The sequence below is a fragment of the Dipodomys merriami genome, unplaced genomic scaffold, assembly GCF_024711535.1.
Source record: "Dipodomys merriami isolate MVZ:Mamm:240054 unplaced genomic scaffold, mDipMer1.0.p SCAF_383, whole genome shotgun sequence".
Taxonomy (NCBI): Eukaryota; Metazoa; Chordata; class Mammalia; order Rodentia; family Heteromyidae; genus Dipodomys; species Dipodomys merriami.
This window is the reverse complement of record NW_027205415.1, coordinates 301,643-308,441: the sequence shown is the minus strand read 5'-3', so window position 1 is coordinate 308,441 and position 6,799 is coordinate 301,643.

The window sequence follows — 6,799 nt, the reverse complement described above, 5'->3', positions numbered from 1 at the left end:
TCAGCAAAAACTCAACAGAGAAACCGCAGATCTAAAGAGCTGCATAGATCAACTAGACTTAACAGACATCTACCGAACATTTCACCCAGCAGCATCAGAATACAGGTTTTTCTCAGCAGCACATGGAACATTGTCTAATATAGACCACATTTTAGGCCACAAAGCAAACTTGTCTAAATTCAGAAACATTGAAGTTATACCTTGCATTCACTCTGACCACAAGGGAATAAAATTAGATCTCAACACCAAAAGCCACTAAAGAAAGTCCGGTATCACATGGAGGCTGAACAACACACTGCTGAATCAAGAGTGGGTCATGGAAGAGATTAGAAAGGAAATTCAAATGTTCATGCTATTCAACAAAAATGAACACACAAATTACCAGCTCCTCTGGGACACAGCAAAGGCAGTACTCAGAGGCAAGTTTATAGCTCTGAGCTCCTACATCAACAAATTGGAGAGATCTGAAACTAGCAATAAGAGACCTCCCAGCTAAGAAAAGTCCAGGACCAGATGGTTTTACAGCGTAAATTTACAAGGCCTTCAAAGCAGAGCTCACACCAATACTCCTCCAACTCTTCAAGGAAATTGAAAGAGAAAGCTCACTACCGAACACATTCTATGAAGCCATCATAACCCTCATCTCAAAAACAGGCAGGGACTCATCAAAGAAAGAGAACTATAGACCCATTTCTTTGATGAACATTGATGCCAAACTTCTCAACAAAATTTTGGCCAATCGACTTCAACAATTCATCCAAAAAATCATACACCATGATCAAACAGGATTCATTTCAGGGATGCAAAACTGGTTCAATATACGCAAATCAATTAATATTATTCATCACATCAACAGGAGCAAGAATAAGAACCACAAGGTTATTTCAATAGATGCAGAAAAAGCATTCGACAAGATCCAAAACCCCTTTATGATGAAGGTTTTGGAAAAATTAGGAATCCATGGAACATTCCTCAATACAATAAAGGCTGTATATGACAAACCTACAGCCAGCATTATACTTAATGGTGAAAAACTAAAGCCATTTCCTCTTAACTCAGGAACAAGACAAGGATGCCCACTCTCTCCACTTCTTTTCAATCTAGTATTAGAATGCCTAGCTACAGCAATAAGACAAGATGCAGACATAAAGGCGATCCAAATAGGGAAAGAAGAAATAAAACTCTCCCTCTTTTCAGATGACATGATCTTGTATTTAAAGAATCCCATAGAATCCACTCCCAAACTACTCAAGCTGATTCAAAACTTTGGCAAAGTAGCAGGTTATAAAATTAACCCCCCAAAACCAATGGCTTTTCTGTATGCCAACAATGAGAAAAGTGTGGCTGAAATTAGGAAAGCAACTCCATTTGTAATAGCCCCACAAAAAATAAAATACCTAGGAATTAACTTAACTAAAGAAGTGAAGGACCTCTATGATGAAAATTTTAAAACCTTAAAAAAGGAAATCAACACAGAACTTAAAAAATGGCAAAACCTCCCATGCTCCTGGATTGGAAAGATTAACATTGTGAAAATGGCAATTCTTCCCAAGGCTATCTACAAATTCAACGCAATACCTATCAAAATTCTAACCTCATTCTTCAAGGAAATAGAAGAGGCAATCCAAAAATTCATATGGAAAAATAAAAGACCCCGAATAGCAAAAACGTTCCTCAACGGAAAGAACACTGCTGGAGGAATATCAATACCAAATGTCAAACTCTACTATAAAGCCATAGTAATCAAAACAGCTAGGTATTGGCATAAGAACAGACTCAGGACCAATGGAATAGAATTGAAAACCCAGAAATGAAACTACAGACCTATAGCCATCTAATCTTCGACAAGGGAGCTAAAACAATAGAATGGAAGAAAGACAACCTCTTCATTAAATGGTGCTGGCAAAATTGGTTAACTACATGTAGAAAACTTAAGCTAGATCCTTATATATCACTCTGCACCAGAATCAACTCCAAATGGATCAAAGACCTTGAACTCAAAGCAGACACTCTGAAAACATTACAGGATGGAATAGCAGAAACCCTAGGTCTCCTTGGCTCAGGCCGAAATTTTCTGAATAGAGACCCGGAAACACAACACAAAGAAAGGTTGGACAAATGGAATTGCATAAAGTTGCAGAGCTTATGCAGGGCAAATGACATAGCTAGCAATATCAATAGAAAGCCCACGGATTGGGAGAAGATCTTTACTAGCCGTACAACGGACAAGGGTCTCATATCTAAAATATACTTGGAACTCAAAAAATTAACCCCCCCCCAACAAGAAATCCTCAAAGAAACAACTGCCCAATAAATAAGTGGGCGAAAGACTTAAAGAGAACTTCTCTGAGGAAGAAAGAAGGATGGCCAATAGACACATGAAGAAATGTTCAACATCCCTAGCCATAAAAGAAATGCAAATCAAAACAACATTGAGATATCACCTCACTCCAGTTAGAACAGCAAAAATCAAGAACTCTAAAAACAACAGATGCTGCAGGGGATGTGGACAGAAAGGAACTTTACTTCATTGTTGTTGGGAATGTAAACTTGTTCAACCACTTTGGAAAGCAGTATGGAGGTTCCTCAAAAGACTTCACATAGAACTCCCCTATGACCCAGCAATCCCACTTTTGGGCATTTACCCAAATGTTTACAAACAAGACCACACTAAAGCTACTAGCACAACTATGTTTATTGCAGCATTATTTATCATAGCTAAGATATGGAACCAACCCAGATGCCCCTCAGTAGATGAATGGTCAAGAAAATGTGGTATATATACACAATGGAATTCTATGCCTCCATCAGAAAGAATGACATTGCCCCATTTGTTAGGAAATGGAATAACTTGGAAAAAATTATATTAAGTGAAGGAAGCCAGGCCCAAAGAAACATAGGTCCCATGGTTTCCCTTATTTGTAATATCTAGTATATGTATGAGTCAAGCGGAAAAGGTCAGATAATGTGATGTCAGGAAAATGAACCCTTAGATGTGTATTTTAATGTTTTTTTCTTTCATGCATGTGTTTCTAACGCATTTATAAGATTATCTCTTTGTTGCTTTGTATGTCCCTCCGCTGCTTTCACTATATTTGATGTCAGTATACCTTGTGGAGGCGATGGGGAAAAACCAGTTGTTTAAGGATACAGGTGGACCTGTTGCAACAATGAGAAGTACAAGTTGTCATTTCCAAAACGAGCTTTACAACGTCGGGGGGGGGGGGGGGATGGAAGGATTAGAATTGGGATGGGGGAGGGGGGAGGCTGGGAAGGGATGTGAAGGGTAAACAAAGGAGGAGGCTGCAATGCTTGGTAAGAAATGTATGCATTATCCTTCCCATGTAATTGTAACTTTTCTGTACAGTATGTTCACAAATAAAATAAAATTAAAAAAAAAAAGAACCAGTGTCCAAGGAAAGTAATGAATCTCATATCATCCTAAAGGTTCGCATGTTTGAATGCATTTGTGATCCCCGCTACTTTGCAGATAGAGGAGAGGAACGTAGCCTGTGTTCAGCCCTCAGCAAAATGGATAACCTATGAACAAATAAATAAATCGAAAAAGGATTATTCTAATGGTAGAATACTTGTTAAGCAAACAAAATATTTAAATTCATACTCATTTCCTAAAAGAGGAAAGAAAAGGAAAGAAAGAAAGAAAGAAAGAAAGAAAGAAAGAAAGAAAGAAAGAAAGAAAGAAAGAAAGAAAGAAAGAAAGAAAGAAAGAAAAGAAAAGAAAAGAAAGATAGAGAGGAAGAAAGAAAGGGAGGAAGAAAGAAAGGGAGTATGAAAGAAAGGGAAAAGGAGAGGTATAAAGAAAAACCTCAGCATGCGTTAGATGTTAACAATGACCCTAAATCATTTTAGCTATAAATGCCTTCATTTATTTCTGGGCAGAAACATTTTGTATCAAGCCTGAAGAAAACCATAGCATACCGCATACAAAACTTGGGTTAAATACAGGTCTGCCCTACACTGTTGGACCAATAGGAATATATGTCTAGTGCTGTTGCAGGTATGTTAAGGTGTGTGGGAGTTTATCATCTTGATGATCTTGCAATGATGAAATTGACTAACTACACAATTACCTTGACAGATCCCTGCTGAGACCTATATTATGTCAGAGGTTAAAAAGGAACAGTATATACAATGAAATATATTGAACAACCAGGCATTGTGTCCAAAATTATTTTTACCTGATTCAGTGTATTTTTATATTCTATATCACATGTACAAGTTTCTCATTCCCTTCTGTCTCATTATGTTGTCTTTCCTTGGTTTTGTTTTGTTTTCAGAACCGTGGTATAGGAGGGCATTTCTTATATTTTTGTCTTCTAGTCTTCAGAAAGTCTGCAGTTAAATATGCTTAAGTTCCTTTCATTAGAAAATTTAAACCACATTGGGGAGGGTCTTTATCATGATTTTGTTATGATCTCAAATACGTTTTTATTTCTGGCATTCTACCTGTATAATCTCACTTCAATCTTTTCCAAAGGGCACTTTAGTGGAAGTAGGAAATTCAAAGGGGATTCTGGTAGAGAATTTCTGTTACTAAAAACTCTGGTACATAGTAAAGTAAATAAGTCCAAAATTATTCATTAGAGAGATGATTTGAAAGTCATCTTTTTACATCTTAATACTCTTTCCTCAACCAAACCAGAGGATTTAAAATAACTTATATTTATAAGTTAATGGACACAAATGTGGATGAAAATTCTAGAAATAAAATGATCACTCACGAAACCTTACTGATACTTCAAAGAATGCTTTCCAGTTAGAGGAATCATCTTCACACATTTTCACACATTGTGAATCTGCCTGTTACAGAACCCCAAAGTAGAATAAGGCATCTAATAGCTATCTCATTTTTGTTGTCTTTTGTCAATACTGCTTTCTTATCATATTGACTAGTATGAATTCTGTGACCATTATAAAATCACATTTGTAATAAAAGTTCCTAGGTGGGAACTTCAAGGATGAGGTGGTGTGGGGTTTCTGGTGGAGCCCTGTCTGGTTTAAGGGAGGAGTTGGTATTGGCACAGCCTCTGTGGTAAAGCAGGGCGGGGCTTTGAGGGTGAAAGCCAGTCTGTGTAAGGCTTTGAGACTGCAGGGAGGGGACAGGAAAGACTAGACTTGTTAGGAGCAGGGTCTCTTGTGGAGTAGGTGGGACTTTAGGATGGAGACTGGCAGGTGGATGGGTTTCCAGTGGAAGAAGGCAAGGTCACTGGGGAAGAGGCTGTTTGGGGCAGAGCTTTGAAAAGGAAGAACAAGGCTACAGAGGAGGAGGTTACTTAGAGTAGGGGTTGTGGTGTAGCACTGTGAGCCCTGGTGGGATATGTAGGGTGAGGTTTCCCATAAGGCATGGAAGATAATGAAGGCAAGAGGCTGACAAAAGGTGGAGATTCTGGTGCAGGAATGCAGAGCTATGAGGGAGAGACTTTTCAAGGTCTGTGAGAGGGCAGAGTGGTGCTAGAAAGAAGTGGGCTAGTAAGGGGCGGGCCTTTGGGAAGTGTGTTAGGGTGGAGGTGGGGTTTCTGGCAGAGCAGGATGTAGTAACAATGTATGGAGGAATTTTTCAGGACCAGAGCTTTGTGAGAGCAGAGATAGGATCCAGTGGACTAGATTTGTTAGGACAGGGTGTCTGGTGTAGCCAGTTACCACTTCGAAAAGAGCAGTAAGTTTGGGTGGGGATTTCAGTGTTGCAAGGCAGGACATTAGACTTGGACAGGGTTTCCAGTGGGGCAAGGCAACCTTCAAAAAAGGGATTATGAAGGGACAGGGATTTACAGTTGAGCCTGGCGAGGCTTCCAGAGGGAGGCTAACAGATGCAGTAGTTTGCAGTGGAGCAATGTGGGTGTCGAGAGATGGGATAGTGTGGTGGGGGTTTTCTAGAGCAGGTCAGGGCTTGGAGCCATGGGGTTAATTGGAAGAGGGACTTTGAGAAGGAGTGAAAGGTCTACAAAGGTGTAGAGTAATTATGGGCAGGGTTGAGTAGGGTGTGGCTCTGTGGGAGGAGCCAATAAGGGGAGGATTCATCACGGGAACGATGAAGCCATTGAGAGAGTAGATATGGGAGGTAGAGAGGCCTCTGGTGGAGCAGGGCTGGCTTTCCAAGCAGGAGATGGGCTGTGTGAGAAGCTTCTGGTCAACTAAGGTCGGGCTACAAGGGCAGTTATAGAGAGGTGGAGGGTTTTTGGTGTAGCATGAAGGGAATTGTGGGAAGAGGTAGGTTCAGGGCTGGGCTTGAAAAGTTCAGCTACTTAGACTAGTTATGGATCGAGTTTCTGATGAAACCAGGAGGGTTTGAGGGAGAAGTTTGGTTGGGAGTGGGGTATGAAATGGACGGGAGGATCTTGGAAGTAATAGAATATGGGAGCAATGGGACTCTGAGGGAATAGAGTAGTTAGGGACAGGGTATCTGGTGGATGAAGTTAGGAGTAGAGGGAGGAGCCCAATGTAGGCGGAGTTCTTGTTACAGCAAGGTGGATCTTAGGAGGAGATATGGATGTGGCTTGGTTTCTGGTGGTGCAGAGCAGGGATTCCAGGAAGGGGTGGAGTGGAAGAAGGATTTCCCTGTAGCAGAGGAGGACTTTCAGGAAGGATTCTGGTTGCAGTCAGGCCTTTGAAAGTTTATAGAAGGACTATCAGGGGGTAGGTTAGTTAAGGTTTGGCTTTTTAAGGACCAGGCTGACTGGAAGTGGGTTTCCAGTGGATCCAGTCAAGTTTTATGGGAAGGGGAGATAGGAAAGGGACAAGACTTAGTGAAGAGTGGGGCTACAAAAAATAAACAATTACT